The sequence below is a fragment of the Hordeum vulgare genome, chromosome 2H, assembly GCF_904849725.1.
Source record: "Hordeum vulgare subsp. vulgare chromosome 2H, MorexV3_pseudomolecules_assembly, whole genome shotgun sequence".
NCBI lineage: Eukaryota > Viridiplantae > Streptophyta > Magnoliopsida > Poales > Poaceae > Hordeum > Hordeum vulgare.
In genome coordinates, this window is record NC_058519.1 from 347529974 (window position 1) to 347551730 (window position 21757).

The window sequence follows — 21757 nt, forward strand, 5'->3', positions numbered from 1 at the left end:
GGCATGCTTTCATCAAAATGATTTTGATCATTCAAAGTGGAAGAAGTAAAAAGATCATCTTCATCAAATATAACATCCTCAAGCTTGTGGCTTTGCATATCATTAGCATCATGGGTATTCGAAGAATTCATGCTAAGAACATTGCAATCATGCTCATCATTCACATATTCTATGCGAAGCATTCTATGTAATTCTTCTTTCAGCACTTGAGCACAATTTTCATTCCCATCAAGCTCACGAAAGACACTGAAAAGATGGAGCATATGAGGCATCCTCAATTCCATTTTTTGGTAGTTTTCGGCGAAAGAACAAGAAACAAAAAGATTCGATTGCAAGATCTAAAGATATACCTTCAAGCGCTAACCTCCCCGGCAACGACGCCAAAAAAGAGCTTGATGTCTACTACGCAACCTTCTCCTTGTAGACATTGTTGGGCCTCCAAGCGCAGAGGTTTGTAGGACAGTAGCAATTTTCCCTCAAGTGGGTGACCTATGGTTTATCAATCCACGGGAGGCGTAGGATGAGGATGGTCTCTCTCAAGCAACCCTGCAACCAAATAACAAAGAATCTCTTGTGTCCCCAACACACCCAATACAATGGTAAGTTGTATAGGTGCACTAGTTCGGCGAAGAGATGGTGATACAAGTGCAATATGGATGGTAGATATAGGTTTTTGTAATCTGAAATTACAAAAACAGCAAGGTAACTAGTAACAAAAGTGAGCACGAACGGTATTGCAATGCGTGGAAACAAGGACTAGGGTTCATACTTTCACTAGTGAAGTTCTGTCAACAATGATAACATAATTGGATCATATAACTAGCCCTCAACATGCAACAAAGAGTCACTCCAAACTCACTAATAGCGGAGAACAAATGAAGAGATTATTGTCGGGTACGAAACCACCACAAAGTTATTCTTTCTGATCGATCTATTCAAGAGTCCGTAGTAAAACAGCACGAAGCTATTCTTTTCGTTCAATCTTTCATAGAGTTCGTACTAGAATAACACCTTAAGATACTTATCAACCAAGACCCTAATGTCACCTAGATACTCCATTGTCACCTCTAGTATCCGAGGGTATGATTATACGATATGTATCACACAATCTCAGAATCATCTATTCAACCAACACATAGAACTTCAAATAATGCCCCAAAGTTTCTACCGGAGAGTCAAAACGTGTGCCAACCCCTATGTCACGAACCCGCAAGTTGATCACCAAAATATACATCAAGTACTCACATGAATCCACGTGTGCCAACCCATATGCATAGGTTCCCAATTGTCACAAACCCGCAAGTTGATCACAGTAGATAGACATGTGCAAGAGATACATCAAGTGTTCTCAAAGACTCAATCCGATAAGATAACCTCAATGGGGAAACTGAATTCATTACAAGAAGGGAGAGGGGGAAGAACATCATAAGATCCAACTATAGTAGCGAAGCCCACGGTACATCGAGATCAAGACATCTCAAGAACACGAGAGAGAGAGATGAAACACATAGCTACTGGTACATACCCTCAGCCCCGAGGGAGAAATACTCCCTCCTCATCATGGAGTTTGCCGGGATGATGAAGCTGGCCACCGGAGATGGATTCCCCCTCCGACAGGGTGCCAGAACGGGCTCCAGATTGGTTTTTGGTGGCTACGGAGGCTTGCGGCGGCGGAACTCCCGATCTAGGTTTCTTTGTGGAGGTTCCTGGATTTATAGGACCAGATGGCGGTGGAATTGCGTCAAGTGGGCCCCTAAGGAGCCCACAAGCTTGGTTGGTGCGGCCTCGAGGGGGGGGGGGGTGGGGCACCGACAGGGCTTGTGGCTTCCTCGGGACCCCTCTCCGGTATCTTCTTCTTCTGGTATTTTTGATATTTTCCATAAAAAATCATGGCGAAAGAATTATTCCATTTGGACTACGACTGAAAAATGGTCAAAAACACGGAAAGAACAAGAACTCGCACTTGGCACTGAATTAATAGGTTAGTCCCAAAAAAGATATAAAAGGCATATAAAACATCCAAAGTTTGACAAGATAATAGCATGAAACCATCAAAAATTATAGATACGTTGGAGACGTATCAAGGCGTCAGACCCTACTCCTGCTTTTGGTGGATTGCCTCTCGCGGAGTTTGGTGGATGAACTAGTACAGTGTTTTAGAGCCTCCGGACGCCAAGTGGCTAGGTGTGATGCTCTAGGGTTTCAATGATCTGATCTGTCCCTCTCTCAGGTATCCTACCCTCTCTATTTATAGTGGAGGCCCGGGTCCTCTTTTCTTATCGTAGGCGGGAAGGGATCCCACAAGGGCGAGCTTCGGTGGTGGACAAGGTAACATGCTTCCCCTATCAAAAGTGGTCTTTGCCTGCAAAGCAGCTGCCAGCATCGCAGAGGTGCGCATAGGGATGACGCTGTCCTGTCGGTGGGCGGCCATGGTCTTGTTGCACTAGAAGGGAAACCTTTGGGAGATGCCTTTGGGACCCTGATTTGCTCCTTCCTCTTTTGCCCCAAAGGGGAAACTACCCCGTCCTACCATCGGCTGCTCGCCTGTCCTTCCATGGCGTCACCCTTGACTCCTGAGGCCCGACCTTCCTTGAGATATCCGCCGCTCCGGAGGGGCCCTCAGGAGGCCTCCTCCACGTCTTGACGCTGCTCCTCCTCGTATGGATTGGCCCCTCACGAGGGCCTTGCTCAGGGTGGTGCTGCTCCTTGTTGATCTTGCGCTGATGAAGTGGGCCAACTCTAGGCCGTAGGCAGGCACGAGTGCGTACCCCCGTTCCCAGAACGCCGACAGTAGTCCCTGCGCCCAAGGCGCGCCTGGGTTGGCTTCTTGGCAAATCCTTGAACTTGGCCCGAAACGTCGCGGGCCCCATTTTCTTGTGGTTCAGGCGACCCACGTGTCTCGAGGCTACGCGGCGATGTTCGTGCTCTAGGAGACGCCCTGGTGGTGCCAGGCCTCTCGCGGAGTTTGGTGGATGAACTAGTACAGTGTTTTCGAGCCTCCGGACGCCAAGTGGCTAGGTGTGATGCTCTAGGGTTTCAATGATCTGATCTCTCCCTCTCTCAGGTATCCTACCCTCTCTATTTATAGTGGAGGCCCGGGTCTTCTTTTCTTATCGTAGGCGGGAAGGGATCCCACAAGGGCGAGCTTCGGTGGTGGACAAGGTAACATGCTTCCCCTATCAAAAGTGGTCTTTGCCTGCAAAGCAGCTGCCAGCATCGCAGAGGTGCGCATAGGGATGACGATCGTCCTGTCGGTGGGCGGCCATGGTCTTGTTGCACCAGAAGGGAAACCTTTGGGAGATGCCTTTGGGACCCAGATTTGTTCCTTCCTCTTTTGCCCCAAAGGGGAAACTACCCCGTCCTACCATCGGCTGCTCGCCTGTCCTTCCATGGCGTCACCCTTGACTCCCGAGGCCCGACCTTCCTTGAGATATCCGCCGCTCCGGAGGGGCCCTGAGGAGGCCTCCTCCACGTCTTGACGCTGCTCCTCCTCGTATGGATTGGCCCCTCACGAGGGCCTTGCTCAGGGTGGTGCTGCTCCTTGCTGATCTTGCGCTGATAAAGTGGGCCAACTCTAGGCCGTAGGCAGGCAGGAGTGCGTACCCCCGTTCCCAGAACGCCGACAGTAGTCCCTGCGCCCAAGGCGCGCCTGGGTTGGCTTCTTGGCAAATCCTTGAACTTGGCCCGAAACGTCGCGGGCCCCATTTTCTTGTGGTTCAGGCGACCCACGTGTCTCGAGGCTACGCGGCGATGTTCGTGCTCTAGGAGACGCCCTGGTGGTGCCAGGCCATGATGACGCGATTCCCCAGAGTAGCGCAGACTATCATTTTCCTCATTGAATGTGACTGCACCCAACGGCCCTGGCGGATGTGACTAATCGGTGGATAGGTGAGGCGACGTGGGCGGCATCGCTTCCGTCGGCCCATCTCGCAGCCCTCGTGGGGCGTGTGACGCCCACGTTCCCTCGATGGTTGGTGGCCAGGATTTTCCTATAACTTCGCCCATCCCCATTCGGGGGGGGGCACCGCAACCTTGAGCTGCTTCTTTGCTTCAGTTGTCCGTCGCGAGGAGACTTCTTCCCTTCCTTCGCTCTTCATCTTCATGGCATCCCCCGGAGATAGCTTTTGCCGCAGGAAGTGTGCGGCGCCTCCTGCGCCTTCGTCCGCCCCCGAGGGCAGCAACGGAGCCTCCTCACGGCCCTAGCTGGTCCGCCACCGCTGGGTCATGGCCACCGAGTACGCCCTTCATTGCGTCTTTTGCTTGCTGCTTCATTTGTTGTTCTTTGGTTGACCCTCCTTCTTCTCCAGCGCGCCCTCCTCCAAGAAACCAAAATTTGAGGGGCTTCAGGAGGAGGCGGATGGGCTGCAGGTCCATCTTGTGGATGACGAAGGCGCCCTCCGGACAGCTCGTGACGACGAGGCGGAAATTGTGGCGGAGCTCGTGTCATTGCGTAAGTAGGTCTAGGAGGCGACCGGCGCCGTCTTGTCTGCCAAGGGCGAGGCGTCAAACTCTCGGATGATGGTGCACTAGTGCGCCAAGAAATTTGCCAGCATTGCTAGCCGGGCAGCGGAGGCAATGCACCGATTTGTGGGGGAGGCTCCAGCACTGCCCAACGTGACAAGTCACGAGGGCTACCTCTCCTTCGTTGAGAGAGTGGTGGAGACGCTAGAAACCGGCGTCTCCCGCATGGAGGGGGACAACGCGGCCGACACATATTAGCTGCTGGGCCTTGCCTTGACGCTTGTCCTCTCCAACCTTCGCCGCCTTGCTCCGGAGCTCCATCTTTGGCGCGTCATCGAGCTGGCGCTTGCCGAGTCCCATCGTCTCTCCTGGGGCAAAGTCCGCCTTCACGTGGCTGCCCTGGTGGAGCGGTGTGCCTGGGTGCCCGTCTCCAACAAGGAGGAGGACTCCGATGCCGAACCCGTGGTCATCAAGGGCGCGGCCGACGGTTCCTCCCCATAGGCATCCTCCTTCCTCTGCTTACGTGTTCTTGTGATGAGTGGACCAAGAAATCTGTCGTGCTAGGCGTTAAGCTTTTGCTGTTATTACCTTTGTTGTTCTCCTATTTTCTTTTGCTCCTGAGTTGATAGCTTCCATTTTGGTGGCAGTTGTAGCCAAGCCGCGAAGCTTAGGACCCATTGATGCAGTTGTCGTGGCTTGGGACGACGAATTAGGCAGGACCTTCTAAGACTTCTGCCCTCCCGAGGCACCTCTCGTGCCTCCGCATGCTTGGGTGTTGGGCTCTCTCCTCGCTGTCGTTGAATCCTTAAGCCTTGCATCCTTCGTAGGTGCGCATGTTTTAACTCACCGTTAGTTTGTCGTAAAGCGAGAGAGTCCAGGTCTGGGCCTGTGAGGCACTTAGCTTGAGGATTTGTGTTGGTCCCTCACGTAGTTCTTCCCGTGCGCCTCCTATTTAGTAGCGGGATGAGGTGAAGACCCTTTCAGCACTCTATCTCTAAGGCCTGCAAACCCCGGTCCCGCACATTTCCCTGCCGCCGTGAGGTTCATCCCATTACCAAGGTTGTCCCTCACGGGGCAAGGCCTCGGTACCCTGGGGGCGAGTGGCTTTAAGACCAGTAAGGCTCCTGAGGCGCACTGCTCAGGAGCCCCCTTTGACACTCAAGCCGCTCTGCATCGTCAGGCCCCGACCTTGACGACCTGTAAGGCTCCTGAGGCACGCCCAAGAACCCCCTTTCTTACGCCCGAGCGATTGCGAAATTAGTCCCATTGGTCATTGCCCCGTTGGAGCCGTGATGCCTCCCGAGGCTCTTTGTGGTGGTATCAAGTTTTGGTCCAGACCCCCGAGTGGGGATTGACCACAAAAAAATATTGCCCCTGAGGCGGTCAGTCCTTGCATTCAAGCTCCTTGACTCCTTGAGGTGGCGCGGAGCAGTTGTCTCCAAATATGTCCTCGGGAGGTGGCGCGGAGGTTCCTGCTTTTGGTGGATTTCCTCTCGCGGAGGTTGGTGGATGAACTAGTATAGTGTTTTCGAGCCTCTCGAGGCCAAGTGGCTAGGTGTCATGCTCTAGGGTTTCAATGATCTGATATCTCCCACTCTGAGGTATCCTACCCTCTCTATTTATAGTGGAGGCCCGGGTCCTCTTCTCTTATTGTAGGCGGGAAGGGATCCCGCAACGGACAACTTTGATGGGCGACAAGGGAACATCCTTCCCCTGTCAAAAGTGGTCTTCGCCTGTAAAGCAGCTGCCAGCGTCGTAGAGGTGGGCACAGGGATGACGCTCGTCCTACCGGTGGGCGGCCATGGTCTTTGCACCAGAAGGGAAACCTTTGGGAGATACCTTTGGGACCCTGATACGTTCCTTCCTCTTTTGCACCAAAGGGGAAACTACCCCGTCCTGCCATGTTATGCGTGCTTGTCCTTCCATGGTGTCACCCTTGAGTCCTGAGGCCCGGCCTTGCCTTGAAATATCCGCCGCTCCGGAGGGTCCTTGAGGAGGCCCCTACGGTTCTTGACGTTGCTCTTCCTCGTGAGGATGGGACCCTCACGAGGGCCTTGTTTAAGGCAGTGGTGCTCCTTGCTCATCTCGCACTGATGAAGTGGGTCAGCCCTGGGCTGCAGGCAGGTAGGTCTGGGTACCCCCGTTCCTAGAACGCCGACAAAGCATATAGGGTTGTTTGAAAGGAGTTTTTCAAAGGAAAACCTGGATTCAGGTACTGGCATACTAAGCATCAAGATCTATAGAGATAGATCAAGATGCTTGATAGAACTTTCCATGAATACTTACCTTGACAATATTTTGAAGGAGTTCAAAATGGATCAGTCAAGGAAAGAGTTATTGCATATATTGTAAGGTGTGAATTTTAGTAAGACTCACAGCCTGATCATGTCAGAAGTAAGAGAAACGACGAAGTTCGACCCCTATGTCTTAGCCGTATGCTCTATATTATTACATGTTGTGTACCGCACATGATGTGTGCCTTGCCATGAGTCTGTCAAGGGGTACAAGAGTGATCGAAGAAAGGATCACTGTACAACGGTCAAAACTATCCTCGGTAACTTGAGGACTAAGGAAATGTTTCTCTATTATGGAGGTGATAAAAGAGTTCATCGTAAAGGGTTACGTCGATGCAAGCTATGACACCAATCTGAATGACTCTCAGAAGCTGACCGGATTAGTATAATGGAGCAGTCCTTTGGAATAGTTCCAAATGGAGCGTGGTAGAAGCATATACAGTATGACATCGAGATTTTTAAAGCACACACGGAACTGAAGGGTTCAGACCCGTTGACTAAAACCTCTCTCCCAAGCAAAATATGATAAACCCCAGAACTCATTGAGTGTGAATCACATAGTAATGTGCACTAGATTATTGAATCTAGTGCAAGTGGGATACTGTTGGAAATATTCCCTAAAGGCAATAATAAATTAGTTATTATTATATTTACCTGTTCATGATAATCCTTTATTATCCATGCTATAATTGTATTGATTGGAAACTCAAATACATGTATGGATACATAGACAACACACACTCCCTAGTGAGCGTCTAAGGCCTAGCTTGTTGATCAAAGATGATCAAGGTTTCCTCACAATAGACATGAGATGTCATTTCATAACGGGATCACATCATTAGGAAAATCATGTGATGGACAAGACTCCAACTACGAACATAGCATGTAATCGTGTCAGTTAATTGCTACTGTTTTCTGCATGTCAAGTATCTGTTTCTATGACCATGAGATCATGCAACTCATGGACACCGAAGGAATGCCTTGTGTGTATCAAATGTCACAACATAACTAGGTTACTATAAAGGTGCTCTACAGGTATCTCTAAAGGTGTCTGTTGGGTTGGCGTGAATTGAGACTGGGATTTGACACTCCGTATGATGGAGAGGATCTCTGGGCCCACTTGGTTATACAACATCACAATGAGCTTGCAAGCAATGTTACTAAGGAGTTAGTTACAGTATCTTGTATTGCGGAACAAGTAAAGAGACTTGCCGGTAACGAGATTGAATTGGGTATGGAAATACCGACGATCGTATCTCGCGCAAGTGACATATCGATGGACAAAGGGAACAATATACGGGATTGATTGCATCCCTGACATCATGGTTCGACGGTTAAAGATCTTCGTAGATTACGCACGAGCCAATATGGGCATCCACGTCCCACTATTGGTTATTGACCGGAGAGTGTCTTAGGTCATGTGTGCATAATTCTTGAACCTGTAGGGTGTGCACACTTAAGGTTCGATGATGATTTGGTATTGTTGAGTCATGAATGATGGTGAATGAAAGTTCTTCGGAGTCTTCGATGATATCCTAGACATGATGAGGAGCTCCGGAATGGTCCGTAGGTAAAGAATGATATATGGGAAGTTCCGTGTTGGTCACCGGAAGGGGTCACTGGTAGCATACTGAGACTGCCGGAAGGGTTCTGGGGGTCCACCGGAAAGAGCCACCAGCCCCAGAGCGCCACATGGGCCATGAGCGATGCGCACGAGCCCCTCATGGCCTGGGAACACCTCCCCACCTAAGACCCATGCGGCTGGGCTGGTGGAGGGCCAACCCTAGGAGGTGGCGCCACCCTAACTTGGGTGGCAAACCACCCCTTGGGCCGCCGCCCCTCCCTCCACTAGGCCGTCGCCCCTCCTAGGGGGTAAACCTAGGGCGCAGCCCTCCTCTCCCTTCCCCCTTTATATACAGATGGGGAGAGGGGGGCTACAACACACATATGCCACCTGTCTCTCCCATAGATGAGTTTTCTCCACTACACAGAATTTTGCATTGCTTGGCGAAGCCCTGCCGGAACAGGTCTACCACCAAAGCCGCCTTGTCGTCATGCTGAAGGAGAATTCATCGACCTCTCCACCCTCGCTTGCTGGATCAAGGAGGTGGAAAACATCATCGAGCTGTACGTGTGCTGAACACGGAGGTGTCGTCCGTTCGGAACTAGATCGGGACGGATCGTGATGGGATCGCGGGACGAATCATGATGAGATCGCGGGACGGATCGTGATTGGATCACGAAGACGTTTGACTACTTCAACCGCGTTATATAAGCTTCCGCTTAGCGATCGACAAGGGTATGTAGATGCATGATACGTCTCAAACGTATGTATAATTTTTTATGGTTTCACGCTGTTATCTTGCCTTCTTTGTATGTTTTATGTACCTTTTTATATCTTTTTTGGGACTAACTTATTGATTCGGTGCCAAGTGCCAGTTCCTGTTTTTCCGTGTTTTTGACTCTTTTCAGATCTGATTTTGGAACGGAGTCCAAACGGAAGAAAAACCCCAGAATGATTTTCTCTCGAACGGAATAAGTCCAGGGGGCTTTTGGGCCAAGCTAGGTGCGCTCCGGGGAGCCCACAAGCCCCCACTCCGCCACCATGGGGGAGGCGGCAGTGGGTAGGCTTGTCGCCTCCCTGGCCGCCCACTGACCTAGGTCTTGTGCCAATATATTCCCAAATATTCCGCAAAAAATCAGGGGAGCCTCGAAAATACTTTTCCGCCGCCGTAAGCTTCAGTTTCTGCAAGATCTCATCTGGAGACCCTTCCGAGCGCCCTGTCGGAGGGGACTTTGGAGGTGGAGGGCTTCTTCTTCATCATCATCGCCCCTCCAATGACTCGTGAGTAGTTCACTTCAGACCTACGGGTCTGTAGTTAGTAGCTAGATGGCTTCTTCTCTCTCTTGGATCTTCAATACAAAGTTCTCCACGATCTTCATGGAGATCTATCCGATGTAATCTTCTTTGGCGGTGTGTTTGTCAAGATCCGATGAATTGTGGACTTGTGATCAGATTATCTATGATATATATTTGAGTCTTTGTTGACTTCATATATGCATGATTTGATATCCTTGTAAGTCTCTCTGAGTCTTAGGTTTTGTTTGGCCAACTAGATCTATGATTCTTGCAATGGGAGAAGTGCTTGGTTTTGGGTTCTGCCATGTGGTGACCTTTCCAAGTGACAGTAGGGGCAGCAAGGCACACATCAAGTAGTTGCCATCAAGGGTAAAAAGATGGGGTTTTTATCATTGGTTTGAGATTATCCCTATACATCATGTCATCTTGCTTAAGGTGTTACTCTGTTCTTATGGACTTAATACACTAGATGCATGCTGGATAGTGGTCGACGTGTGGAGTAATAGTAGTAGATGCAGAAAGTATCGGTCTACTTGTTTCGGACGTGATGCCTATAGAAATAATCATTGCATAGATATCGTCTCGACTCTGCACAGTTCCATCAATTGCGCGAGAGTAATTTGTTCACCCACCGTCTACTTGCTTTCATGAGAGAAGCCACTAGTAAACACTACAGCCCCCGGGTCTATTCACATCGATCGTTTACAACTCCGCTTTTACTTTGCTTTGTTACTTTGTTGCTTTCAGTTCTCACTTGGCAAACAATCTATAAGGGATTGACAACCCCTTCATAGAGTTGGGTGCAAGCTTTTGCGTTTGTGCAGGATCTTGAGATACTGTTCCGCCGGATTGATACCTTGGTTCTCAAACTGATGGAAATACTTACCGTCGCTGTGCTACATCACCCTTTCCGCTTCTAGGGAACACCAACGCCTCCAAGGCCACGGGGGAAATCCTTTGCATACTTGCCTAGGAAGTCCCTTAAGGCGTAGTCGCAGCTGAAGGATTCCTGGTGCGGTCGACACGATTATTTCTGGCGCCGTTGCAAGGGATACACAGCAGCCATCAATGCACTACCCCCTCGTAGATATTGATCTCCATAGACAGATTTTGGTGAGCGTAGGAAATATTTTGTTTCCGACGCGACGTTCCCCAACAGCCAAAAGATACAAAGTTAATTATGATAGTAAAACTTACTTATGGCACTGCCGCTTAGGTCATATTGGTATAGAACACATGAAGAACTCCACGATGATTGAGTTTTGGGATCACTTAATTTTGAATCGCTTGATACGTGTTAACCATGCCTCATGGGCAAGATGACCAAATCCCCATTTTTCGAAACAATGGAGCGGGTAAGTGACTTGTTGGAAATCAAACATACTGATGTGTGTGGTACAATGAGTGTTGGAAGTCATAAGTACGGATATTGTTATTTTCTTTTATGGGGACCCCGACTTACGGTCGAGATTGCCGAATGAACGTGCTTAGTGATCCCAGAGATCAATGCTCATCGAACACAGATAAACTAAATAACAAGAGTCTTACATCCATACATACTATTTGATACAATAAATGACCTATGCGGTCAAGTCTTACATATATAGGGCTTTGAGGGCCAACACACCAAACGTGACCAATAGCGGAAATATTCATCGAAAGTGTGAACCCATGTCGTCAAGCTTAACCTACATGCATTCTGACTGGGTAGCGTCCTAGCTCGCAGGAACGTCACCAAGTTACTCTTCACCATGTCCTGATCTCTCATACATGGTCAATGAAATAACCAGTGGCAAGCCAATTAGTACTTTGAATGTACTCGCAAACAGCCCATGATATGGATAATGAAGTTGGTATGGTAACAAGTAATATGCAGTATTGGTGGATGGCAGCTTAACAGTTAAATAAACATGATCATAGGTGGAAATGCAACTTATCTAGATGGTATTTAGAAGAACATGTTACATATATCAACATATTTGTTATGGGTTGAACACTTATGGTTCACCCGATATGCCATATCACCAAACTTGGTCATATCAACTCTTTCAGGTAACACCTTTAACACACACACTCACACTTGGTTTAAGCGGAAACGACTGGACGTAGTTTAAGCAGCACCACCCCACTATCCTTGATCGTGGACACGGCTATTCAAATAGTTTTACACTCTGCAGAGGTTGCATGCTGTACGCACGAGATCCGAGAAACTTCCGTGTCATCCACGACTCGCGGTATATAACATACCCGAGGTAAATACCCGATCAATGCCTTTCCCTTGACGATACTAGACAAAGAGATCCACTCGATTGGTACCCATCCCACATGATGTACGTCTTACGAGAACCGACTTTGGACAGTATCATCCATGCAGGGACCAACGGTGTGCCTGGAACACGTAAAAACGGCATAGTCGTCCTACCTGGCACGACCCCATCACGAGAGTGACCACACATCACTCCCGCCACTAGTAATGTGGCTCTTTGCTAGCACCGACCAGAGTAATCAACAAAGCCTCATTCAATAAAGGGGTAATGTGGTCACACATGTAAGGTTGGGACAGTCGACACATCATAAATCAATTCCCATTTTCGAAACCACTCACACCAAAATACACCCGGTGCACCACTTCTCTAAAAGTGGCCACCCATCTCATCATCACCCTCGGGCATTAGTGGCATCCGACGGGATTTTCATAAAAGTTTGATATTTACCACCATCATGCTCATGCTCGTACTATTCTTAGCTCTACTTGTCAACATGATATTAGCGTGACCCTCATAGGTGGTAGGATCATGCTCAACATGCAAGTGCTCCGGAGGAGCCATCGGGAACATCATATCGATGATTTACCGACTATTCATCACAATACGCACCGAGAGATAACTTCTCTACTAGCATGCAAATATTTATATAGCTCACCATGGTCAAAGGTTTGCTTGCTTTTGCTCACATAAGTCTTCGGGTTCTTCGAGGTCATCAGGTCCAACTTCGAGTACTCCGTCTACTCCGTCCACTACCGTCAGAAACAAACACAGTAAGCCACACAGCAAGCAGAAACAAAAGTGCTACATAAATAGGAGTTCTATTTTTTCTTGGACCTTTCTGGTCATAAGAAAAATACCTAAATCTTGCTATAGGAGATTTGGATCATCACGGAATTTTGAATGGATGGAAGGAGGAATAGGTTATCCTTATAAAAGTCTATAGTAAATATCATGATAAAAATGGATAAAGGGCCCAACCCCAGGGGCTATCCTGCGCCCATGGCGCTCGAGAGGGAGGTGGGCCGGCCCAGCAGCTCTCAGGCGCCAGTGGAGGGCCATGCCGTAGGCGGCTTTCCTCGAGGGTGCCTCTGCCACAGGGTCACGCACTCCCACGAGGCGTGACCACTTCAGTCAGTTGGGCCCAACCCTGGCTCGCTGACGGGGGGCCCCACCTGCATCGTCTTCTTCCTGCTCCAGCTCAAACAGAGAGGGAGCACGAGAGGGAGGAGCAGGCCCGCGATGGTGCTTCCTATTGGGGAATGTTGCATGGGAAACATAAAATTTCCTACGCACATGAAGTCCTATCATGGTGATGATCATCTACGAGAGGGAGATCGGATCTAAATACCCTTGTAGATCGCTAAGCGGGAAGCTTTAACAAACGCGGTTGATGTAGTGGAACGTCTTCATGATCCAAATCGCCGCCGTCCCACGATCTGTCCCGATCTAGTACCGAACGGACGACACCTCTGCGTTCAGCACACGTACAGCTCGATGACGATCTCCGCCTTCTTGATCTAGCAAGAGAGACGGGGAAGTAGATGACTTCTCCGGCAGCGTGATGGCGCCGGTGGTGGTGGTGATCTATTTCTGCAAGGCTTCGCCTAAGCACCGCAGAAATCCGATCTAGAGGAAGAACTACGAACTAGAGGAGAGGGTTGCACATGGCTGAAAATTGTGTCTCAAAAACCCTAAAACCTCTAGTATATATAGGAGGAAGGAGGGGCTAGCCTTGAGCACCAAGGAGAACCTCCTTGGGCTCGGCCGAAGTTAGGGAGGAGGAGTCCTCCTCCAATCCTACTTGGAGTAGGACTCCTCCCCAAGTTATCCACCTCTTTTGGTTTTTTTCACTTTTACCTCATGGGCTTTCTTTGGTTGACTAGGCAACCCACTATAAGCTATTGCGCCACCATCAAGTCCACATGGCCCTCTTTGGGAGTGGTGGGCCCACTTGGTGGGCCCCTGGTACCCATTCGTCAATCTCGTTACACTACCGCAATGCCCGAAATTCTCCTGGAATCCAAATACCAACTTCCTATATATCAATCATTGTTTCCAGACCATTCCGGAAACCCTCGTGACGTCCGAGATCTAATCCGGGACTCCAAACAAAACTTCGTTCACCAGCACCTATAACTCAACTATACTGAAACGTCACTGAACCTTAAGTGTGGACACCCTGTGGGTTCGAGAACTATGTAGACATGACCTGAGACACTCCCCGATCAATATCCAATGGCGGGACCTGGATGTCCATATTGGCCAATATCTTGTCGGTTGAAGCTCTATGCCAATGATTCATATAATCCCGTATAGCATTCCCTTTGTCCTTCGGTATGTTACTTGCATGAGATTTGATCGTCGGTATCTCTATACCTATTACAATCTTGTTACCGACAAGTATCCTTACTCGTTCCATAATACAAGATCCCATGACTAACTCTATAGTCACATTTCTTGAAAGGCTTATATGTCATGTTGTATTACCGAGTGGGACCCGAGATACCTCTCCGTGACACGGAGTGACAAATCCCAGTCTTGATCCATGCTAACTCAACGGAAATATTCGGAGATGCCTGTAGCGTACCTTTATAGTCACCCAGTAACGTTGCGACATTTCATGCACAAAAGGCATTCCTCCGGTGTCAGTGAGTTACATGTTCTCATGGCCATAGGAATGAATACTTGACATTCAGAAAATAATAGCAACAAAATGACACGATCATATGTTGCGTTCATAGTTTGGGTCTTGTCCATCACATCATTCTCCCAAATAAGTGATCCCGTCATCAAGTGAGAACACTTCTCTATGGCTAGGAAACCTTAACCAACTTTGATCAATAGGCTAGTCAACTAGAGACTCACTAGGGACACAGTTTTGTCTATATATCCACACATGCATTTATGTTTCCATTCAATACATTTATAGCATGGATAATAAACGATTATCTTGAAAAAGGAAATCTAATAATAACTATTTTATTATTGCCTATAGGGCATATTTCCAACACTTCCTCCGGCGGTCGCGGCCACCCTTGAAAGTGCCCCGGCCACCAGCACGCTCAAGGGGGGGCGCTCCGATTTGGGATTCCCTTCCTCGCTGGGAGGCACCAGATCGAGTGCCCCTCCAGCTTCAGCAGCTCCAGCGTAGGTGGTCAGGGCTCAAGCCCGTGGCCACAAGAGGAGAAACGGAGAGAGGGGAGGGGCTCGTGCCGGTTAGGAGGGAGTCCAGGTAAGGCTAGGGCGAGGGGGAGGAGCTGGCTAGCTCGGGCTCAAGCGGAGGCTGCCGAGGGAGTTTTGTCCATGGCAGGGCAGGAGGAGGAGGGTAGCCCAAAGCTCAAAAGGGGAGGTTCAGGAGGTTGCAGGAGGAAGGAGTGAGTGATGGGGGACCACATAGAGCTTGGGGTGAGGAGATAGGAGAGAGGGAGGGAGAGAGAGATCTCGGGAGCTTCCTATGCATGGCGTCCACGCGTCCCAGATGTAGCTTGGAGGCTAGCTGATGATGGGGAGCGCTTGGAACGGTCAAAAGGAGATGCCGTCACATGCTGAGACAAGGTCTGGCTGCCAGATTCAGGTTGTGGGGCAAGGTTAAGGTGGAGAGCACCAATTTGCATCCCGGGTGGTGGTCACCACGGCCATCTGTCCTCGGGGTGCTATTTTGACCAGTCAAACATGTCCAACACGTAAGGAATACTTGCACGAAGAAGATTCAGGAGTTTGGTCTCTAGGGTTGCTGGTTAGGTGGGGTTTTGACTAGGGTTAGTTTGCAGCAGCAAACTTAGGGCTAGGATTGTGGGTGCTTAATGGAGTGACCTCAGGATGGGACTTTGTCTAACATGCTTGGCAATGCAAGGACTACAACACTGCCAAGTTTGAGCTCAAGCAGAGGAGGTTAGCTACAGCTTGTTGTACAAGGCTACTTTTCAGCCAGAATTCAACTTGTAGATATGCTGGTCATTTTGCCCACATGAGCATGCCATATCTTTGTTTGAAGTGATGCCTTGGCATTCTAGGGACCCTCTGGAAAGAGTTGCGGGCATCAACTTAAGCAGAGGTGGGGTAAGAGGGGTAAAAATGGTGATCCAAGGGGTGAAAATGAGAGGTTGCTACAAAGGGTCTCTCTCCAATAATTGACCAGTGGCCATGGCAAAGCTAGTCGAGTAAAAAGGTAACTAGGGGAGGCTGTGGTAGAAAGTTGATCTCAAGGGTAAAAGTGGAAGGGGCCATGGTAGCCAATTTGGTGAGTGCTCACAAGGTGTTTGATGAGTGGCAGGGCAACCAGATGGACTTCAATTGATATGAAACCTAACATGATCAAATAATAGATGAAAATCACCTTGAACACCAAATTTGGGATTTGATGGAGAAGGTTTCCTATGTAGACTTGGAAAACTCCTGAAATGTGCCGAAATGGCCTTCTGCTTACAAAGATATTCAAATCAGTGCCCACAAATCCAATATTTGGTGTGGGGCATTATTTGAGCATTAAAGCATGCCCAAAAAGTTTTGGGTCAATTGGAGAAACTTTATAATGTAAAGTTTCTCAAAGTCAGAAATCAACAGAGAGGGTTTTGAGAGGCTTGGGATACGCTATTATATTCTCCTTGATGCACCACTAGGTGTGGATGGATTATTGGAGTGTTAGAACCTGTCTACCAAATTTGAGCACAATTGGAGACACTTGGCAATGTAGAGCTGCTCAAATTTGGATTTGGACAGTTAGGGTTTTAGAATAATTAGGGGAATCAAATCAACTTGGATTGAGATGAAACTTGGCAAGATCATCACATATATCATTTGTGACATGCTAGAATTTTGCAGGAATTTATGGAGAATAAATATTCCAAAATCTTGAAATAGGCACGAAGGGTTTTGAAGGGCTTTTCCCAATATTTTGAACATGACCATGTGTTGAAACTCATATATATGGAATATATATGTCCACTGAGTTTCCCTAAATTTTCTCAAATATTTTGAAAGCAATAAAAATAACTTTCCTTCATAAGAGACCATTCCTGGCCTCACATGAACGCATTTAAATAAAATAGTAAAATAACTTTTAAAATAATAATATTGTGGTTTTTGGGAAGCCATTTTGATAATGCGTTTTCCACAAAATAATTGGTGCAAAGTAAATTCTGTAATTTGAGGACATGTAGTACAAATCCCATCTTAGGGGTTTCGAAAGCTTAATTCAAAGAAATGCTTTTTGGTGAAAATAATATTTGGTAAAAAATAGTTTCTGGTCCTAAACACATGGCATGATCCTTAGGTAGGAGTTTCGGGCTAGGGAGGTGAGTCTGAAGAGTAACAAAAATTATTGAGAATCAAACACAAGCATACAAGCAAGCAAGAAAACAATAGTCACTTCCATCATCACAAGCATTCACAAAAAAATTAATTGGTCCTAATTTTTGGAAAAAGTCAAAGCAGTCAGGAGAGTTAAAAACCGGGTGTTACATCTTTCCTTCACCAACGAATTAAGTAGATATGGGTATATTTGCTTAATGAAACACAAGCGTGAAATGTTTGAAAAGTTCAAGCAATTTCAGAGTGAAGTTGAAAGTCATCATAACAAGAAGATAAAATTTCTGCGATCTGATAGTGGTGGTGAATATCCGAGTTATGAGTTTGGTACACACTTGAGATAGTGTGGAATCGTTTCACAACTCACACCACGTGGAACTCCACAACGTAATGGCGTGTCTCAACATCGTAATCACACACTATTAGATATGGTGCGTTCTATGATGTCTCTTACCAATTTGCCACTACCGTTTTGTGGTTATGGATTAGAGAGAGTTGCATTCACTTCAAATAGGGCACCATCAAAGTCTGTTGAGACGACACCATATGAATTATGGTTTGGCAAGAAACCTAAGATCCCGTTTCTCAAAGTTTGGGGATGCGATGCTTATGTCAAAAGGCTTTAGCCTGATAAGCTCGAACCCAAAGCGGAGAAGTGCGTCTTCATAGGATACCCTAAGCAAAAAATTGGGTAGACCTTCTATCCAAGATCTGAAGGCAGGGTCTTTGTTGCCAAGAATGGATTCTTTCTAGAGAAGGAGTTTCTCTCAAAAAAACTGAGTGGGAGGAATGATACGGAGTATCCCATTATCATCTGCACGGATACACCTCAAGCTACAAGTGGTCCCATGACAAGACCCCGAGCACGTGCCATTGAGACCTAGGTTACAACTCTCCTTAATGACTATTCCTTTGATACAAATGGGACGTGAGTTCTACCTCAAGCGGAAACTCTATGCATGCTCAGGTACCAGGATCAAGGACCCCAAGAGACTATGGAAATGGATGCGAAGGTGAATGAGCGAGAGGACCAAAGGAAGAAGGACAAGTCAGCTCCACGGACCTCGAACTTCCGACGCCCGGAACTTTTGGCCTGCGTGGATCCTTCGGCCCCTGTACTTTTCGGAAACCGCGGGCCTCGATATCATTCTGTCTTGCCCAGAACCCGCTCTGAACCGACCTGGAACATCCGGCCCCTAGAATGTGTGGCTCATACAGAACTTCCGGCCCGTGCTCAGCCTCGGCACCTTGACCGACGACATCACTCGGGAAAGCTCGGAACTTACCCGAAACGTGTGGCGCCCGGAACTTCCGGCCTGCTTGCACGCAGATACTTGGGCCCGAGTGCCCAACCCCTTCGGCCAATATTTTAGACCTGGACTATAAATACTTTTCCCTACCCTCACTTTAGGGTTAGCTAATGTTGAGACAACCTTTGGTTGAGCTTAGCTCCATCTACTATCCTCCTCCCATGGAGATGTTGTTAGAGCATATTTCTCCATATGTGGTTTTGGTAATTGATGACAATCCCTATGGACTAATGGTTGCCTTGAGTTATATTTGAAGGATTTTTCCTTATGCACTTATTGAACTCCATATGTTGGTTTCAAGGAGTTTATATGATTACCAAGGTGGCATTCAAGGTTTTATCCAAAGATTGGTCATAAAGACACAAGGTGGATCAAGACTAAGTCAAAGGGTGAATCATGTTGATCAACACACAAAGCGTATAAGATGTACTGAGAGGGATTAACTGACCCATGGTATGGTAAGCATTATCCATTACGCTTTTTGTACTAACCCATGGTATATTTGAGAGTTCTATGTGGGGTTAGGCGTATTTACATATTCTTGTATCAAGAGCAACATCTCATACAAACCATGGAGGATGACATCAAGTGGTGATCGTCATCAAGATTACAGTGTGCAATTTCGAGTGGAGCATCACGAAGATATCATGCTTGAAGCTTGCCATCCATTGTGGTGGCAATGGACTCACGAAGATGTGCTGAAGAGTGGCTCACCCATAGTGGGTATGGGGGAGCAATCAAGTAGTCTTCATCAAGCCGATGCAATCAAGAAAGGTGATCCATCTTGAGGAAGTCAAGATCGTCATCATCTAGATCAAGTCGACTACGTGCAAGGTATAGGTTTGCCCTTGATAGGTTTTCTATTTGAGGATAGATGGTCGTACTGTCCAGGGGGGCTCTCAAGTGAGTAGCTTGATTGTATATTTCATTGAGAGCTCAACCATTTCCATCCTTGAATCATATTTCTTGGTTCTTCTTTGGTGTTTCTATTTATGAGTTTTAGAGCTTATGGTGATCTTTATGCCAAGCTCGAGTTCATCGAATATGGAGAAATGGAGTCCATATGCATCTTCTATGATGTTTTTAATGTTGGAGTTTTTGTCGGTTCTTCACTCATAGAGGTTTTCACATCTCTATATCATTGGCATTCTAATACTGCCTCTTATTAAGATAACTCTTTATGACAAGCTCGATTTCATCGAAAATGGAGTCCATATACGTCGTTGTTGGATATCTCTTGTCGTCTTGAATCCAACAAGCTTGAGTTTGCTCAGTTCGGAGCTCGTGTGCTACAGATATGGCAGGTCTGATTTTCATGTGTTGCATGTGGTCTACGTGGAATGATCCAAGTGGTAGTACCCCTCCATGGAGCGGTACTACCGCTTATGATCGGTAGTACCACCGTGACACCGGTAGTAGCGCTCTTCGGCGGAAGTACTTTGGCCAGCTCCGCTCGCTAGTACGGCTACACATGGGTCTCGATACTTTTCATATCGGACTGAGTAGTTTCTGGAGCGATAGTGCAGCGCGGTAGTACCACCCAGCAAGCAGTAATGCCGCTTGTTAGTACCACACCGGAACCCCTTGGTATTTTTGGATAGGTCTGCATGAGGCCATGAGTGGATATAGGAGGCGGTACTACCTCTTATGATCGATAGTGTCCGATTTCGGGCTCCGCAAAACCCTAAGGATTCGAACTCAGGGGCGGGTGCAGAGGCCACGTAGCAGATTCGATCCCTAGGCTCGCTACTCGATGGGCAAGGCACAAAACTCACTCGATGGCGAGGAAGATACAGGACACGGCAGTTTACCCAGGTTCGGGTCGCTGGGAAGCGTAAAACCCTACTCCTGCTTCGGTGGATTGCCTCTCATGGAGGTAGAGGAATGAACTAGTACAATGTTCTTCAGCCTCCTGGGGCTAGGTCGACTTAGAGGTGCGATGGAGGGTGAGTGAATGGTTCGGGCCCCCCGTCTATGAAGCAACCTATCCTCTTTTTATAGTGGCGGTCCCGGTCCTCTTCCCTTATCATTTCAGCGGGAAGGGATCCCAAAGTGGCCAATTTTGAAGGGCGCAGGGGAACATGCTCCTCTACACAAAGGTGGTCTTCGCCTACAAACTGGCTGCCCGCGCTGCAGGGGTGACGTTCGCCCTGCTGGCGGGCGGCGGTGGCTTGGTTACACCGAAGTCGAAACCTTTGGAATATGCCTTTGCGTCCTACGTACGTCCTTGCCCGCCTTTGCACTAAAGCGGAAATTGCACGACCCTGCCTTCTGCGTTTCACCTGTCCTTCCTCTGCGTCATCCTTGACTTCGGAGGCCACACCTTGCCTCGGAATGTCCGCCGTTTATGAGGGTTCCTGACGAGGCCCCCTACGGGTCTTGATGTCGTTCCTCCTCGTGAGGCTTGGCCCCTCACGACGACCTTGCCTTGAGTGATGTCAAGCCTGCTAGTGCTTGGTTGATGAAGTGGGCCAGCCCTGGGCCGCATGCGGGCCGATCTGGGTACCCCCATTCCTAGAATGCCGACAGTACCCCTGGGCCCAAGCCACCCCCAAGCTGGCTTCCTGGTGAAGCCTTGGGGGCATCCTGAAGCATCGCAGGCCCTAAATGTCTGTAGACCAGGCTTCGCACATGTCGCGCAACCAAGTGGCAACATTCCAATTCCTGAGGCGCCCAGAGGCGCGCCTGGTCAAACTTATGCGACACCTGGATGCTGCACTAGCCATCATTAAGCTCCTTGGAGGTGGCGTCTGTGAAGGAGGAGGGGGACACGGACTAAGTGTCCTCGTGCGGGTGTCGGACGTGTGCGGCGACAACCCTCCTTCGGGATCACCATCGCTAGCCGTTTCCTCCATGCTTTTGGTCCTGCGTCCATGAAAACAAGGATAGGCCCTTCGGGCATGTAATGGATTTGGGCGATCGCCCCTTTTGTTAGTACCGCTGCTTCTTTGTTGGTTTGGATACTTAGCTTGGTACTCTTCCAGCGAACTTCTTTGTTGTGATGTATGACTATGGCACTCGAAGAGCTTTTTGATCGGTTGGTTTCTCCTCGCTATGGATGAAGTGGGTCGACCCGGTCCCGCACAATTCCTTGTCGTCGTGGGGCGCGACCCGTTACCAAGTTTGTTTCTCACGGGGTAAGGCCCTGGCATAAGGGGCCAAGTGGCTTTGTGACCGGTAAGGCTCCTCAAGCGCTATGGTCAGGAGCCCCCTTAGACATTCAAGCGGCTCTACATCGACATGTCCCAGTCCCGCACA